Source organism: Zonotrichia leucophrys, chromosome 3, assembly GCF_028769735.1.
Source record: "Zonotrichia leucophrys gambelii isolate GWCS_2022_RI chromosome 3, RI_Zleu_2.0, whole genome shotgun sequence".
In the NCBI taxonomy this organism is placed as follows: Eukaryota; Metazoa; Chordata; class Aves; order Passeriformes; family Passerellidae; genus Zonotrichia; species Zonotrichia leucophrys.
The window spans coordinates 6,670,747-6,689,569 of record NC_088172.1 but is presented as its reverse complement, the minus strand read 5'-3'; the positions used below and the strand labels follow the sequence as shown (position 1 = coordinate 6,689,569).

At 40.7% G+C, this 18,823-nt stretch overlaps 1 protein-coding gene across 6 annotated transcripts in view; it reads left to right on the top strand.

Moving 5' to 3' along the window:
• Positions 1-18,823, top strand: part of ANKRD6 (ankyrin repeat domain 6) — a 95,232-nt gene that overhangs the window by 4,251 nt on the left and 72,158 nt on the right. Inside the window, exon 1 of one of the 6 annotated variants that reach the window (XM_064707300.1) lies at positions 5,476-5,541. The exons of the other annotated variants lie outside the window; for them this stretch is intronic. The gene's annotated coding sequence lies outside the window, so the exon portion shown is untranslated. Of the gene's footprint in view, positions 1-5,475; positions 5,542-18,823 lie in introns of those variants that run through there. 6 annotated transcript variants of the gene reach the window in all.

The following is an 18,823-nucleotide window of genomic DNA, read 5'->3' as shown; positions in this document are numbered from 1 at the left end:
TTTCATTTGCATTATGGAAAATGCATTTGGAATCGATGGAAGTGAGTTCGTTAAGGGTGTGCATCTTCATTGTGTCTGCATTGCAGTGGGATAATTCCTTTTCCACTTTGACATGCCACTTGCTTTAAGCCAGTCAGGAATATTTTCTGTTGATTTTAACAGCATCTGCAATGTGACATCTTAGGAAGATCTGTTGCTAGGTCTATTTATATTGTGCCAATACATTTCTGAGTTAAAGTTCCCTAAATTGTCTCAGTTGGGTCAGTCACTGAGGAAGAGTGCCAGCCTTATAAAACGAGAAAGTGCCATGAATGTATGGTAATTATATATGAGCTTAATATTTGAGTAACATTTTAATAGTGGTCACAGTGAAACATTTTAGGTATGATTTACTTCTGCTCAGAGTTTGATGTCTGTCTGTGCAACAGATGCAGAAATTGCAGCTGGTTCAGAGTCTTGGGCAGGATGTGATCTTTTCACTGTTATCATTACTGTTGCAAATAATTGCACTAATAACTGCCAGGCAGATCTGTTGCTTAAGTCGGTATTTAGCATTTTGTAAAGCTTACATATGAGTAATTTTCCTTCATTTTCTGTCTGAGCACTTTTGGGATTTGACTTTGTCTGGCTGAAGTGTTTCAAGAGGATTATGGGATGGAGGGAAGGGGGGTGTCTTTCTTCTGGCTGCAAAATTATCTGCCTGACATCTACAGTTTTTCATTGATGTTATTGTTTTGGTTTGAATCCAGATTTTAAAAGTGCAGCATTTTCTTATCAGTTGGTTTTTTCCAGACTTTGCAACAGCTCCTGAATTCTTGCAAATATGTGGTGGTGTTTTTTCACAGCTTCTGGGTAAAATCCAACTATACTCTTTCAATGTGCTCTTTTTTATTATTATTTCTAAGTTTATGGTGATTTTTAATGGTTATTTTTAATGGTGTAAGTATTGCTATGAATGGCAGACTCAGGTGTGGAGAAAGCTTAAACATGAGTTTGAAGTATAGTATTTTCTTAATGAACAGTCTGCTACCAAGTTGGATTCTCTTCTTTCCTTGTAAGACTACACTTAATCAGTTTGGAGAAGACAGGTTTCAAGAAATCCTGACCTGGCATGCACTGGGTGAGGCTGTCATCCATTTCACTTATTCCCTGGTGTCTTGACAGACAAGTGGAGGTGCCCCTGCAGGTGAGCAGCTTCACTGCCAGCATGCCTGATAAAGCAGAACTGGATTTGGGGATGAGTGAGGACAGCTCAGTAAAGAGAGGGTGTTGATCTTGGCTGCCTTAGTTGCTGCTAGCCTCAAAATAAGGAGGATCAAATTTAATTTATTTAAATTCTAGTAATGTAAAGAGTTTTCAAAAACTTACCAAGTGACATAGATGCTTCTGACATAGGTGGAATAACAGAGTGCCTTGCATCAGTAGCTTCTCTGTGTGACCTTTTTTAACAAATCATACTTTGATTGAAGGCAGTGAGAGGTGGATATCTCTTGCTGGCTAGGACAGGACTGTCTGTCTGGGGAGAATTCCTTCAGCTCTTCCATCTCTGTGGCCAGGAGCTGAGCAAGTCCCATGGCTGCAGGAATGATGAGCCTGGTTTGGAGGTGTGGGTGAATGGTGTCATGGTCAGCCTCACCAATTCTCATCTCTAGGTTGGCTGTGTTTCATTTACAGGGAGAGATGACACATATTCTCTTTAATGCCTTTCACTCCTGTAGGGCATCCATATCAGTGACTCTGTCAAACTGAGGAGGGAACATGAGTGAATGGGAAACAGCCTGAGAAAATCATAGAAGGAAGACTACAAATGACAAACATAGCTTGAAAGTTGCTATTTGATAAGAAGAGTTATTTCTTCTCACTTGTTTTTGAGCTTGAAATATGCTGGTTTGACCTGATGTCTTCTAGTATTTCTCCAACCTGATTTTCTTCTACTTAATTATCCTACCTTTGGTTGTCTTATGTTCTCCTTCCTGGAAACTTTTCTAGTTTTGCTAAACCTTTTTAAAGATGAGAAGGCCAGACTGACAACTTCTAAGATGCAATTGAATTTCTTAGATGATTGAATAAAGGTGAGATTGGTTGTACTCTCTGCAGTAATTTTTAGCACCCTTCCTGCTTTTTAACTGTGCTGATGCTTTCAGAAGACCAGTCCACTGTCAATCCAGGATTTCATTCCTGAATCATCCCAAGTTCATCATTATGCATATGAAGTTGAGGGTTTTTTTCCCCAGCCCAAATACCAGACTGTGTTTAAATGCTATTGAAATCTACCAGCCATTTTTACAGTTGTAATCTTTCCCTGTCCCCTTGTGATTCATTAGTGGGTGTAATGAACACAATATATGCTCAATGCAGACGGCTCTGGGGCTGCAGGCTTGGTGTCCTTCTCTTGGGAAGACTGACCTTGTACTGTTTATTTCCTGTCTCACTGGTTCTCTATGTGGACTTTTCCTGTTATCCCATGACTGCCTAGCTTTTATAATACTGGGACTTTTTTGTGTTTGTTTTATTTTTTTTTTCCCCTTTTAAGCAGCCTTCTTTCCTTTGGAGGGAATCTTTGGGGATTGGACATGAGTTATTGGGGAATAACTTCACATCAGTGCAAGTGTGGTAACAGGCTATGTGTATGCTCACCACAAATGTGAAGCAGCTTAATTTAAACATCTGTCTTGTGTCCAAATAATCAACATTCAGCTCCATCTAATCTACAGTGCAGCCACATCCCAGCTTGCTTCATAAAATTTTAAGTTTCAGTATTCTGCTTGGGATTTAGTTTTGGTTAAGGAGAACCCTGTGCGTATTACAGTAACTGACTTCTGCTTCTCATTCTTCCTACTTGTCAGAACAGGTTGACAGTTTCTATATTTAGCTCTGCTTTGTTTATTCATCCTTTCTCAATAAGAATTTTACACTTTGTTTACCTGGAAGCAAGATGGGTGCCAAGGGGAAAGTGAATGGCAGAATTAAAATAGAGGTATGAATACTTGCACTAAGTAGCATGCCATGTCAATAAATCAAAGCAGAATTTGCAGGCATAAGCTCTGGTCCTTGAGGCAGAGTCTCTTAACTGAAAAAAACCTAATATTATAAGAAATTGTTCCCAGATTCATAATCTCCATACAAGAGTATTTTAGTCCAAAAAAAACAAACTCAATTTTTTTTCTGCCTCCTTTCTGTTCCCCTTATCTCTACCCATCAACACGTGGTTGAGAAGTTTAAAAGCAAACTTCTGGGTTCCATGTTCTTTCAGAGAATTTAGCCTTTCATGTCTATAATTGCAGACATACAAATGAGGAGGATGCTGCTGCTTCATTTACTAGAACTGTGCCAGTTTTTCTTCTTTTTGTTTGTAATCCTGAAAGTAGGATACATGTTATGGAAGACAGAAACATATTCAAAGCTTGCAGAACTTGGATACATGCATTTACAGCTTTTAAGAATGTCTTTTTTGAAAAGTTGTAATAATATGAATTAGCTTACATATCATATGTGGGTTTATACATGCAGCAAACGTCTGCATATACTTACATGAGGTGAGCTGGTTCTGGTGAGCAGACACACCAAGAAAACAGGTAAGGGTGTATTCAGGAGAACTGAGCACAGCACTTGAAAGGAAAAAACAAACCAACATTTTAAAGGTTTATTTGTTCTCCTCACAATTTGAAATTAAGACTCTCTCCTTGACTAGGCTGAAATAAGTGTTGAACTACTCAGGAACTGTGGTTTAAAGCTAGTTTTGTCTGGGACCCATTCTCAGCCTTTCCCAGACATGGAATAAAGAGTGTCAGTGAAATTGAGAACTTGCTCTGTGTTTCAGTCCTGTGTAACTCTCGTGAAACACAGGATACTCTGCCTTGGTAGCAAAAGCACTAAATGTGCTTTTCAAGTAAGCTAAGGCAGGGAAGGTTATCAGAGGAGAGTGACACTATGATGGAATTTCTCAGAACATTGGTAAATATGTGCTACAGTGTTTCACACTAAGATGAAGGATTTTTCTGTCTTTCTAGGGAGCTGTATACTTGTCATGTTCCCCAAAGTACTGAGATTTTGGAAAGCATTAACTATATAGGCAGTGTCTTAGTTTGATGGTCATTAATAAAGTCACATTGTAAGTTTTAATACGGCAGCAAGCATGTGTTGTATGTCTGTCCTTTTTGCCTGTAAAAAGCAAACTGACCTTCAGTTGATCTGTTGTCATTATTCAAATTTTGAGAATGAGTATCCACTCTTCTGCTAACAGAAGTTTTTCATGGTTTGTCTATGTTAAGCTTAGCTCAAAATACTTTTGGTATTTCAGGGAAAACAGAGTCAGGCAAAAGTGTAATGCAAAAGTTAGCAGATTTTACCAAGTACCATTTGAAAATCACTTCTCTTATGCTCTGCAAGTGGGATTTTCAGGCCTTGCTTAATTAACGATCAAGAATAAAGTGATACTGAAATAATGACTATTTTAAAAATTCCCATTAATTGTACCAAATAACAGTATGGTTCACAGAGAGGTAATTATCAACAAATTGTGTGTAGCAAAATTATAATTAATTTAGTGTATTACATCTTGGAAGGATAGAACTGAAAAACAAAACCTTCAAGTAGTTTTTGCATTATTAGATAGTTTAAAGATGGATGCTTATTATCCTGTTCTTTTAAAATTTTATGTTGCATTTTGTATCAGTAATGCTGGATAAAAACCTGATTTCCCTGCTTCTGTGGCTGATCTCATTCAGTTCCATGACTGTTTATGTGAATAAGACTCAAAGAATGTGGCTTTGTATGAAAAATATCCTCCCAGAGGGAGTTGTAGTAGGCTCACACTTAATATAAAGGGAAAAAAGACAGAAGTGAATGTTTATGTTTCATTGTCTTGTTGTACAATGATTTTCAGTGAAGTTTCATATTCCGTGAAATTAAATCTGTAGCCAAGATAATATGATATTGGACAATTTTTATAATTCAGCATGCAGGTCTGTGCTGTTGAAACAAAAGGCTGAGTGTTTTTAGGTGCAGATAGCCTGACTAAAAGAACATGTTGCCAAAGAAGTTGCAGTGCATTTTTGATAATGTTGAGCAGAGAGATAATTGTGAACTCTGCATGGTGTGTTACAGTCATGGGAGTAGTTAACAAGATAAAGAAAATCTCAGCTTTCTCTCTGTTTACAAAACTGGCCTTTCTGGAAGGACTGGAAAACAAGAATACAAATATATAATCTGCTTGCATTCTCTTTCTACCCCTCCTTTTTGCCTCCCTGTGTTGAGCCAAAAATGGAAGACAAACTGTAAGAAAACAGCACGAGAGTCACTTGTCCTTTTCCTTAGTTTTCTATCCCTGTTTTATACCTCACTGGGAGCTGGTGGTTGTGTGGCAACTGCAGCTCCCCTGGTTAGGTGTGATTCAGTCCTGTAGTGCCAGGAGAGAGCAGAATTCCTCTGTTAACTCCTCCTTACTCACACTGCAGAACCAGCAAATCCAGAGATGGAGCAGCACAGCTCAGGAGTGAAGTTTGGTCCTGTCTGCCCTGAGACACCAATGTGTGCTTCTAGGTAATGAAGATGTCCTTGACCTTTTTACCATTTAATTTTCCCATTTTCTCTTCCTTCTGTGCCACTTCTAAAAGCTCTGCATTGTTCCCCAATTTCATCTTCCCCCCTCTTTTGTCCTAGTACTTTCGTACCATTGATAACGGAATCATCTGATTTTCTTTGATGTTTCTCATCTCCTGCAAATCTCCTGTTGTTTTGCTAGTTGTGCTCCTAACAGTGGTTAATAAGTGCTGAGTCAACACTTGGAACCCAAAAGAGATGAGAATAGAGCAAAAGGTTTTTTGACAATCTTTTAAGAAAGAATTTGTGAATGGAAAAGGATATGTGTCCCTCTTCCATACCTTTCCAGGCCATCTTTATAGATCAGTTTGATGGTCATGACACATCTTCCAAGGCTATTTAAAGGCTTTATGTTGAGTATTTTCTTCCTCATCCTATCCTCTGGCCTTTATCTGTCTCGATTTGCAATCTTATTTTTTCTGCTTTCACTTCAACTCTAGTATTGTTTTGGGTCTTGGGGCATGTTTTTCCATCTCTGACTGCTTTCAACTCTCTCAGTTCCAATATCAGTAGCTTATGGGCTTTTCTGGTTGTGCTCCTAGCTTTGCTAGGCTTCCAGTCCTTATCAATGTGCTGGTTTTTTGATAACAACTGACCACTGTGTTCCTTGGTAGGAGTGATGGTTAAGGAATGTCTATTTCTATCTTACTGGACAGGAACTGCCACCTTCTTGAGACTTTTATTGTGTTTTTCCTGTATGTTGTACAAGTGAAAATGGAATCTCTTTCAAAAGGGTGTCCTCAAATGTAAGAGGTGCAGGGGTGCTGAGCTTCATAAGGGTAGGGAAGGAGATGGCCATGAGGAAAATCCTGTATGTTTCTGGGAAGATAGTCCAGGAATATGATGTCCCTCTAGCATGATCCTGCTCTTCTCTGTTTCTCTGTCACCAGGTGTGGGATTTTTTTGCTTCTTATTTTCTTTGCTCTTTAGGACCTGGACAGCCTTTGTGGGCAGATAATGTAAAATGTTCTCCATGTCTTAACAATCTTGAACGAGCTGGGCTCTTGTAAAGTATGAAGGAGACTCTCAGATATGCTGAAATTTCAGAATATTCATTAACTGTAAAGCAGATACAGTGACCTGCGTGATCCTTTGCAGTACTCAGAATAGACCAAAGCATCTATTTTGACTGAAGACTTAAGGAGAATGAAATGAGTGCAACAAATAGCATCATCCTCCATGGTTCCTGATAGTGGCTGACCAAGGAGGTGCTTGTAGTAAGGGATCCTGACTTTACCAAGGTGCTGTAGGTAAGCTCATGTAGTAACACATTTCCAGGTTTTCCTTTCTTTCAGGCTGTGGGAAATATCCACAAGCATTAAGAGGCTGAGTGTCTTCAAAGCCAGTTTCAGTTCCCAGAGAGATGGCTTCTATTGCAGGACTGCTCCCTTGGGTTCCTGCAGTGCCTGTGAGCACCCAGGGGAAAGGAGGGGGATCAGGGGGCAGTGTGGGGGAGTGGGGGTCATTTGTGTTCATTTTGCACTCTCTGCTCTCCATACCTGACACAAGTACAAATATTGCTGGATTATGAGCCTGTGACTTCTTGTGTGCAGCCACAAGGGCAGAGTCTTCTCTGGGAGCTGAGGTTCTGTCCTACAGGAGGAGAAGCTTTCAAGAAATGCAGTCTCTGTAGCATAGTTTCTTGAAACACCTAAAATTATATTAGTGGTGATCCTTTGAATCTGTACACAGAGCCTGCTGGTGTGGGAGATTTTTATTTTACCTGGTTGGGTGTTGCATTTCAGTGCAGCAGATGGCATGTGTGTGACAAGTGCCCTTTGGTAAGAGAGTAAACACAGCAAGAAATATGCCCCAAACCCCTGGCATTTTCTTAGGCCTTTTATAACATCAAAGCACCCTTGTGCAATGCTCATTTCAGTCACCTGATGCAAGAGCCAAGGTTTTGTGATAGCTGCTTTCTTCTGTTGTTCCTGTGTTAGTACAGCTGGCAAGATTCTCAAGATACAGGGAAGAGCAATGTGATATTCAAGGTGAGATGTGTTAATTGAGCCATAGCCTGAGCTGAGAGAGATTAACTTCAGTTTCTTGTCCTGGAAGTATTTTGTGTTGATGCATAGGTTTTTAAAATTAGCTGAGATCCTAGTTTGCAATGTAAATAGGATAGGATGGAAGCGTGGTTTTGTTTATTTTGGGCTTGGTGGGGAGGCATTCCTCATGAATCAAATGCTGAGTTGAGACTATTGCTCTGCATGGCCTGCACAGAACAAATGAAGGAGGACATTTGGGAACTGGGCTGTTCAGTTGGGTTGTAACAAGAGCCCTGAGGTAGGGAATCACTTTTGTTATCTGAGATTCCCACCAGTGGGCTTCTGCATGGAGTGGGGAAGAGTCTTCTGCAGAACTTCCAAAGAATTTAGCAATAATGAAGATAACACAGAGGGTGCCCACAACCCACTGAGAAATCCTTCAGCTCCATGTCTGCCAATGGTCCAGGCAAGAGGATCAGAATTTCCATAATTTTGTTTGCATTACTCACAAACATCACCTATACAGATACAACTGTGAAGGGCAACTTGACCTTGTTGTATTACAACTTTATAGGGGAATTTAGATTACTTTTTCAGTTACTGTTTCTTATGGTAGCTTTCCTTCTAGAAGAACTCAATGTGTCTGTGTGGCATCAAACTCTGTCCCTGACTAATGATAATGGTGAGTGCATTAAACATCAAAGTCTTACTTCTGTTGGGAATCAAGTCCCTAGTCTGGTCCCCCAAGTCCAGAACCTGCTTTATTGGTTTGGCATATCCCTTTGGCCAGTTCAGGTCAGCTGTCCTGGCCATGCTCCCTCCTGGCTTCCTGTGCCCCTCCTCACTGGCAGAGCAGGAGACCCTGAAAGGGGCTGGACCCAGGGCAAGCACTGCTGAGCCACAACTGAAACATCCGTGTGTGACCAATGTTGTTCTCACACTAAATCCAAAACACAGCACTGAACCAGCTACTGAGAAAAATAGCTCTATCCCAGCTAAGACCAGGACAAGGAGAAGGTGTAACAAGAGCGGGCAGGGTGTGAAAGGGACTGGTGCAGCTGAAGGCTTTGTGCAGATACTTCTTCAGATCAATATTATTCAAACCAATGCCAAGACTGTCTTCAGACTGCATTTGCATAAACTAAACTTACTCTTGGATTCTCATTTTGTAGTGTCTGAGGCAGCAAATGTGTCCTACTACTGTATTCAGCCCAGTATGTTTTAATGAAACAAAGTCTTGTACCAAAACTGCTGCTGTCATTATTGTGCAGTCTGTCCCAGCTTTTCTCAAGTGTAACTCTCATTCTTCCCCCAAAATCTACAATTGTGAAAGTCTTACTGGCCTGCCACCACATGTCTTCAAAGAACCCAAAGGCATTTTGAATGAGAATTGCTTTAGAATTCCTGGCTTGATTTATGAGGTCAAGAAAAAAATAATCACAGAAACATTATCCTCTAACCTGTTAAAATTTTTTTCTTCAGCTTTATGGTGATAACAGCTTAACTTTTTGCAAATGGAATAACCAAATGTTTACCTGTTTTCCACTTAGAAATATAGACTGTCTTTGCTTAAATGCATGACAGCTTGAGAGAAAGGGAAATGGAATTGTAAAGGACGAGAGGTCTTTGCTCTAAATTGTGGAATAAATAGACATTCAGGGCCTCAGAACTGGATGTTGGCTGAATATTTTTCCCATAACTTGTCTTTGCGAAATAAAACTGAATAATTTTTTTAGCAGTTTACTGTAGTTTTCTAAGGAAGTTTTTGTAACTTGCACAAAGTGAGACAAACATGGCAGCAGGTCTTCACTTTTGATTTCCTCTCATCAGCCCACCAGTGTTAATGTATGCACTTCCTTCTTTCTTTTGATCAAGACTACATGACAGCCACAGAAATAAAGCAAGTACAATCATTCTGCACTATTTATGCATTCATAATCATAATTCATAAGCATGTTCACTGGTATAGAAATCCACTCCAGCCTCTGAAAGGCTGCACTCATTTATGCTGCACTCATTTATGCTGCACTCAGCCACTAGATGTAATTTCTCACTATTCAGTAACACCTCCCTCTCCTTTCCCCCCCTCTAAAAAATAAAAAGCTTGACTCCCAACATTCCTCTCATGTCTTACAAATATATGTGAAAGTCTGTGGCAAGGAGCTGACTCTGTTCCTCCCCACTAGCCAGTCCTCTTCTGCTGCCCTGTATGCTTGTGTCTTCCAGAGCTTATTCCTGTAGCTCAGGTGCTGGAGCAGGCGTGTACTGTGGTTTTAAACACCTTGAGTGCAAGTCCTGTGGAGCATTGGCATGGCAAGTGGTAGGAGAGAGCACAGAGGCAAGGGTACTGCTGGATATTTGGTTTTGGTTTTCCATGGCTTTTATTTAAAAAGGAAATTAAACATGAAAAACCTTAAGAAGAGAATGCTGTGGTGTAAGCCTTAAAGATGTCACTGAGTATTTGCTGCTGTGTGGGAGATGTGGCCTGTGTGGTGCCCAGGACAGGCCGTGGCTGGGCAGGGCTCTGGGGAGGTAAGAGTGCATTTTTGTATGGGAGCCATGACCTGGAACCCCAGAGCAGGCTTGCACCATGGGCAGAAACGCTTGACTAATTCTGGCAGTTCCTGCTCTCTCTGTGATTTGCTTTGCAGCTTTACTGTTCATTAACTCCTCCTTGGTGTTACATTAATCCAGGGCAAGCAAGTTCCTTGGGTTTCTTGTTGTACTCCCAAACAAACACATTCATCAAAACTAGGATAACTTTCTGCACATACCTCACTTTTACTGTGTTCTTTTGCATGCCCTGACACTGCACACAAGTCTGAAAAATATATTTCCGGATTTTTGTTTCCTTGTTTTAATACCTATCTCTGTAAGTACTATACTGAGGGGTTAGATCTCCAGGGAAGTTTATTTACACTGCACTAGCAATGATCAGTTCAAATGAGTTTAAATCCAAGGAATGAAAAATTATTATTATTATTATTATTATTATTATTATTATTATTATTATTATTATTATTATTATTATGTCCCTTGTGTGGTCCAGAGCAGAGCTGTGTCTGAAAATGCAGAGAAGGCATTCTTTGAGAGGAGACTGGCACTCTGTTGCAAAGGTTGCCCAGATGCCAGGTCCAGTACTCGAAAAAGATATTTCTTGCCCATATTGGTTCTGCTGACTTTGTTTAAATCTCTTAATTGGTTTTTATAAGCTTTGAATCAGAGCAAAAAAGAGCAATATTCTTCTCATAAAAATGGTAGTAAAACCTCCTGCCACTTCTGAAGTGAATTTCTGTATATCCTCATCCCAGCAGGTCTGTCAGCAAACTAACATGGAGTCTAGCAAGGGAACTTGTCAAATAGAACTTTTCCTAACCAGATGAAAATACAAATCAGTTGTTCTCAATCTCCAAACCTAGTTTTTATAAAAACTCAGATGCCTTGTATGAGATCAGCTACAAGACTGTTGATGCAAAATTACAAGTATTATACTTGTGTGTAAACAGTTTGTCAACATTACTGGAGGTACCAAAACAGAAAAAGTAAAAATAAAACTGTACTCACCAAGGGGATAGCCCTACTCTGCTGATGCTTCTGACAGAAGTTGTGCTGTGTAGGACAGGAGCAGGATCGATTTCAGGTTCTTCATTTCTTTACCCTCTGCTGCTTCCTGCTGAACTACCCTTTTTTTCCCCCAGTAGCCTGAAACACATTCCAGGAATGTGTGAGGTAGAAGAGTAAGAGTGCCAAGGCTGCTGATGAATAAGAGACTTTGTGATGAATCTTGTAAAATTGGACCTTTTCATTCAGAGAACAGTTCTCAATTACTGAGACTTTTGTTGCCTTCTTTTGAATTGCCCGGAGAGGAGGAGATGGTAAGTGTTGTCCTGCAACACTTCCCTCTAGCATACCTGAATTACCAGAGGGGTGAATTGCTTTGACAGGGAGGGGGGGTGGGTGGTGGAAAATACAGAGGAAGTTGACTCAGTTTGTTAAATCTGGAGATGCAGCAATCATATTACCTCACTTCTGAAACTACACAGTTTTGGGATATTTATATTTACATCAGAAGTTTGATTTTGAACTCGCTGATCCAAGCTGAGAGATGATAATGGAAACTTTCAGCTTTGAAATCACCACTTTTTAAACAAATGATGTTCAGGTCTTACTGACACCCAGTTCCTTGGAATAAATCTGTAAGATTAAATTTTTTTCCTATTCTAAACTGTTTTGCAACAGTGTTATTATACTAAGATTTGGTTTATTTGTTTACTTGTTGATACTTTGTTGGAGCTTCCTCCAAGGAGAATTTGGATTGCATGTATATTTTATCCAGGCTGTGTCAGAATCCCAAGCATACATTTTTTTGTCCTGCACAGGATTTTCCTGCAGTAACAGCTGGAGCACTGTGGTGGTTTCTGTCTTAACAAGGTGGTGTGCAGTGTGTGGTCAGGGCTGCAGCAGCTGTGTCCTGGAGTGCACCTTGGTGAAGTTAACCTTCATGCCTCAAATGGTGGGATCTGATTGCTAACAGGCAATAGTAATATGTAAACTTAGATCTGTGAGCTGTCACTTCAAGAAGGGGCACTTGATGCAATGGAGGAGCTACCTTCTAGTTCTAGAGGAGTCCGTGCTTGTGAAAGCTTGCAGTTGGCAGAATTGAGTCTCACAGACTTGTCTCCAAACCCTTGGTTCTTCATTAGGTCTCTCAGGGTGTCTTACACATCTTTGAAATGAATCCATTATTTGAAATTCCTGTGATGCTTTTTAACTTAAACAGTTTGAGAGAGAGAGAGAGAGTGAGAGAGAGGTGTCTTTAAATAATTCCCTATTTTCCCATATAATTATTGTAGGAGCTCCTGTTGTTTCCATTTGCAATGTTTCCTTCTCTCCCAAGCTGTGGTGGGCAGCTCTGCTGCAGCAAACACTGTAGCATCCTTTCAGCATTGCTGCCAGAGCCATCAGTTCCCACCTTCAAGGGGGCTGCCCTGTCTCCACAGATCCTTCCAGCTTTTTGTGTTGGCTGTGGTGCATTGGCTTGGCAGCCACTCTTGTCTGGGAGAGCTTTTTAGAGACTCCCATGCTTATTTTTGTATGGAAATCTTCTGGACAAAATGTCTAACTCAGGAGGTAGGCAGCTGCTTTCCACACTCCACCACGTTCTGTGTTTCATTTCTTTATTGTGTACAAGGGCTTTGGCTGGGAAGGCTGTGCTCCCTCTCTGTGCTGCTTGTTCTTCTGAGCAGTGGCAGCAGCCAGCATCCCTTCAGATCTCAGGGGAGACCTCGGAATGCAGTGGCAAACACCCAAATCTTCTCAGTGCTGGGGCAATGCCCTGGCAGGGGGCTTGCTGAGGAGCACTGCAAGATAGCTGGATAGGGCTACTTATCTCCATCACCAGGCAGGAAGGGAGAGAAACCAGAAGTGGTTATAGGTTTCCAGAGCAACGAGCCTCTTCTCCCTGTGCCTGTGAAGGAAGCACCCTGATAGCCCATGCCACCTGCTGCACCTGATGCAGGGCTGCACTGGTGGCTCTTCCCTTCTCCCTGCAGTCTGAGATGTCAGATGGCCTCTTTGCTCTCTCCCTGATGGTTTTGTTGTGGCAGGGCACCCCAAGAACACAGCTCTTCAGTCCTTCTGAAGAGCTTCCCACATTTACAGGGATAGAGCAGGCCTGCCAAACTCACACAGCACAGAGGAGTGAGTGGTATATGATGCACTTGCTCCTGATTTCTAATGTGAAACCTTGCTCACGGATGTAGGGGGAAAAGACAAGCACATGCCTCTTTTAAAAATGCTTTCTGTGACCAGTTTTGTCCTCCACCCTGCAAAAAATGGTTTAAGGGCATAAATAATTTTTAAGGGAATGAGTCCTGTCATAAACCAACATTGCTGCTTTTGCCCACCTAAGAAAATTCGCTGTGGAGTCTGTTCTTCTAGCTGGCCTCTTGGGAAGCAGATAGATAGACCCCTGCAGAAAATAGAGCTGTAGACATCTGGTTCCTTGCAAGTGTGCTGAGATACCCTTTTCTCTTGTGCCAGCAGGTGACAGTCTCCCCTCCCAGCAAAGGGACTTTGTCAGTCTTAACTCTTTAACATTACTGTAAAAGTGAGGCTCTATTCTTAAGGCAAGATGGAAAATCTCGTATCCTCAGTTTTCCTTAGGCATTTCCTAGGTTTTTTTATGGACTCATAGAAACTACTGATTTAAGTCAGAAAATACTGAATATTGTGAAAATTGCAATGTGCATTTGCCCAAGAAGATTTTTGGCTGTATGTTGCACTTTCTCCAGAAGGGTGGGGAATTTTCTGTCCATTCTGAAGATTTGGGTGTTTTGTTTTGTAAACCAAAAAAACTGGGTTGTTGCCTAGTGTTGTTGCTACAGATCTCCAGGACCGAACATGTTTTGCAGGATGTTTGCTCTCTCATCGCTGCCCTACTCTCTCTAACCCCAGCTTGCCACTTCCTCCTTCATTTAATGAAGACAGAGGGTTCTTTATTGTATGATAGTCAAAATGTAATATGATAGTGCTGCAGGAGAGCTGGTGGAATGGTACCAGGTGTTTGGTATTTTCTGTTTCAGGGAGATCTGCAGCTGCAAGAATGGCTTCTGTCTTGCTCGGTCCTTATGCAGGAAGGGAAGGCAGGTTGGGAATTCTTTGTGGTGTGGCACCATCTGTGCAGCCACAAGCCTTTCCAGGGGCTGCAAGTTGGTGTGGATGGTATTTCTCAACACATGAGAAAACCTCTGAGTTGGCAAATGAAATAGATGTGAAAATCCATACAGAATCTCTGAAAGATCCAATTTTAGATCACGTTTTTTCCTGAGGGAAGTTAGGGGAGATCTGTTTTTGTATAAAGGCACTGGGATTGTTCTGTCCCTGGCCTCTTCTGGAAGAAGCAGCTGAAGTTTCCTTATAGAATGTGCTTTTAGTTAGCTGGTTCTGATCATCTGCTGTAGATATTCCTGCTGTTTCTGTTTTACCTTCTGTTGTGCTTCAAGTGAGCCAGCACATCCTACAGTATTGTCTTTCCTGATGGGCATACAAATAAAGCAGGACTGATAAATTGTTGTTTCAGAACTGCTTCTTGAAAGACACATCCATCACTTTGTGGACAAATTCAATATCCAGAACATGCTTTCTTCATTTTTGAACATATGTCTCAGGAAACATGTTATCGCATGTGTTATCCCACGAACACATTGTTCTTTGGAAGTACTGTTGACTGTGCTTATTAATGCATAGTGAAAAATCTCTTATAAAGACAACTTGCATAGCCTGTATGGAAAAGTACCTTAATTCTCCTGTCTTTAAAGATTACTTTCATTTTGGAGCTTCTCTCCCAGCAACAGGTTTAAAATAAGACACTTATTTTTAAGTTGTCTTGAACAATTAAGCCATTAAGGCAGTCTCAAAATGAGTTAATAGCAGTAGCAGCCTCCTGTTCTCTCAGAGAAGGATGTGTAACTTTTTCTTCTAGCTAAATTGTATATCAGAATTTAAAAAAGGTTTCTTGTAAATATTCCCTTGCTGAAGGAATGTTCAACCTGCCACTGCATCCAATTATATTCCCATATGAAACCATCCTTTGACCCACTAGTATCTTGCATTTTTTCTGGCAAGTAGAATACATGCAACATAAGCCCTGAAACTGAATTCATACTACAGTCATTGTGCAAATTAATTTATTTTAGAAGAGGCAAAGTCTTTCCATATTCTCCCAGTATATATGCTGATTAATATTTTCTAGTCTCATTCATACCACATAATATTTGGGTTTGGAAGGGATGCCTGGGGAAGCTGCAGACTTTGCATGCTGCAACAGTGCATTCCAACCTGAAGGAAACAAAATCAGGTCCTCATACACCCTGCTTTCTTGATTGAAGATGAAACCACTTTTGGCTCAGTAGCTTTCAATTGTACTGCTGATCTCCCAACAGTAGTACACTGCTATCGATTTCATCCTGAGTAATCATTTCACAGCTGCCCTTACATCATTGCCATGTTTTTGTCCTTCGCCCTTGACTGAGCTTTTGAGCAATGAGCATCTGGTGAAGGTGATGACAATGATGAAAATGTAACCATTCAGAAAAAAAAAAAGCAGCCAAGGACGTTTGCACCAAAAGGTTTGTGTTGGGTATTCGGCTTCATAGGTGAAGCAGTAAAATCTCGTCAGGAGGTCATTCATTTTGAGAGTAATTGGGCTAGTTTTCATCTCGTGTTATGAAGAGTGGTCATGCTGGTGAAAATTTCAAGCTAGTAAAAAGTCATTTCTTTATTTTTCTTTTAAAAAGAGCCAGGTCTGCAGCCTGTCCTGTGTGGTTTTTTTACCTGCTGTATGCTGACATCATTTGGATCTAGCTGCTGCTGAAATAAAAGGCCATTTTACCACCTGTGTTCACCTGCTACCTTAAGCAGAAAGAGAGAAATATTTTGAATCCATCTCTTAGGATGAACTAACTGCCAGATTAGAAGGGCTGTTTGGACCTCTGTGGGCACATGAGACCTGAATAATTGTAATAGTCTAGTTTCCTTTACAGCCCCTCAAGGCAAGTGTTTGTGGTTTGTGATTATTTGCTGTAAGATACAAATCAGAAACAATATGTACATTAAGATTTGGGAACCATTGCATTACTCTAGCGTAAGAGGAGAAAAAAGAGCCTGGGTAAATTTCCTCATGCTAAGGGAATTTCTTGCAATGCCTGTTATCTGCAGCATAGATGTCATGAACTATTTTAAAAGATACCTCTTGAAAGTGAATTGCTGAATTTCTCTATTTAGTTGGTGGATCAGAAAGCCATTACCCTCTTGTACAGCTTTTGCTCCAATATCCTGCATAGTCATTTTGCTGAGCAGCAGAAGGCACAGGAGGAAGGAAGGTCACTGCATGCTATGAAACCTCTTCTGTAACCCTGCATTAATAGATTCCATTTTTCTGGCCTGTGTAATACCTGTCAGCTGGCCCTTGTGCCATGTTTGTACAAGGATCACTCCTGCAGTGTATTTGGCTCCAGTTTGTGCTGTGGCTGAATTAGATCAAGCCAAACCAATATATAACACTTTTTTTCTCCTGCTTAGATTGACCCTGGGAGTAAACCTGTTCTGTGGGGCTATGTCTGGTTTTATATATGTGCTGGGTCAAGGTATTAACTGTTAGTCAAAGTTGCTGTCTTGTTCATGGTTCATTACAAATAAAGCAGACAAGCTAACACTGAATTGACTGCTCCAAAGCTGTGTTAATGTTTTCCTTCCTGACAAAGGTGGGGACCTCAGCTCTTTCCTCTTACTGGTGGGTGTGTATGCAAGAAGCTTAACTTGTCTTTAAAATCTCACTTCTCAGTAAAAACTGTGTTATGAAATATAAAAGCTCATCTCATCAGTGAAGGAAAATACTCTTCTGCCATGTAACACAGTACATAACAGGGCAGTGTGAAAGTGCAATCCCTCTGTCTAACAGAAATATGTAAGTCAACTCTGAAATGCTAACTGATGTAATTTACTGACCTGTAGTGCCCTTCTCGCCTTCTGAGCATGTCCCCTAGGCAGTCTGAGACCTGCCCAGTGCGTTAAGGGACACCTGAGATGCTTTGTGTTTCCAAGCAGTGCAGCTGCTTTTGTGGAAGCAGTGAGAGCTGTACTCCAGTTTTGGAGCTCCTTTTACCCTGTAGATGGGTAAAAGGAGCTCCAAAACTGGTTTTGGTTTGGTGCTGTTTGGTGCTGTTCCTGAGCACCTACAGCTGTGAGATACTTGCAGCCTTGCCCCTTCACTTCTGTTCAGAAGTGGAAGAACCACTGTATCACTCAGGTGGTGGGTTGGGAGGATGCCTTGTGGAGGTTGCAACTGCTCTGTAACTCCTCTACCCAGAGCAGCACAACTCCTTGTGACTGCTGTGCTCTGCTTTTGTCACAGTGGTCCTTGCTGTGCCAGAAAGCATCCAAACGAGACCTTCCACCCTTCTTTGGCTTCCTCAGGGTAGATTAATTGCATCCTTGAGAGTAGTAATAAATGTGAGTTTGAATATTGCTATTTAAATTTAATCTTCCATTCTCAGTGTTTTGATTAAGGCAAATTAAAAATGAATCACATAGCAGCCTATATTCTAAGGTCATGCAAGTTAGCAATTTGAATTCATTGAGTATGATGGGGGCATAAAGATAAAATGAGAGGTTTCAGGGGGTCTTACAATACTAATTCTTTAGGGGTGAGCAAAATAGCAGACTCAGAGGGATCCTGGGATAATCAAACCATCCACAGGTCTGGAATCCTGTACAGTGAGATCCTAGATAAACATCCAGATATGTAGGCTATTAGATAATCCATATTACATTGTCATTTCTTTGTCAGTGCAAAAAATACCCTACTGCCCAAATGGGGACAAAATGTCAGGTACACTTTAATGAGTATGACCGCATCTGCTCCAAGTATCCTGTGCTTATTTTAATTCTGGCTGGAGATTTGTCTCTGGTTTCACCCTCTGCAAGGTGGGATATTGGCATCACCAAATACCTTTTTGAACAGCAAAACTAAATGTTACCTTTTTTGGAAAAAAAAAATAGGCACTCAGTCATCTTAATAATAATGATGATTTATTTTTATAAAATATCTTACGTAATTTTCTAAAATCAAAGCACTGGGGCATAAATAGCTGAGCTTCATTAAGAAGATGAAATGAAAGAAGAGAAGCATCTGGCAGAAGAATGGAGGGCAGTGTAAAAATAGAGGCATATGGTGGTTTGAGTAGTATTAGTAATTTCTGAAATTACATTGCCTATGAACCTCTGCTCCATTCAAAGTAGAAGACTGAGCCAACAGAGCCAATTTTCAGGACTCTCACACAGTGTTCCTTTCTTCCTGAAAATAAGTTTGGGGAAATCAGAGGTGCCTTTTGGCCAGTAGAAATTTTTGCCACATGGACAATTCCATAATGTACCCTAAAAAAGTCTTCAGAAAGCAAATCAGGGTTTTTTTGTTTTTTTTTTTTTTTAATGCTGTTTTCCTAAAACATGTGCCCTGATTCATTGTGATTGGTCAGTATAAGTATTATGGAGAATTTTCCTTGTATAAACACACCCCTTGTTTGTACATATTTATCTGCATAGCCTGTATGAAGAGGCTGACTTGCTTGGTGCTGGGTTGTGGAGGTTTTGCCATAACATGGCCTAACATGCATTTCAGAAACACTGATGATTTTTCAAACTTTTAATCTTGAGTTAAAGAGTCAGTTTCAAAC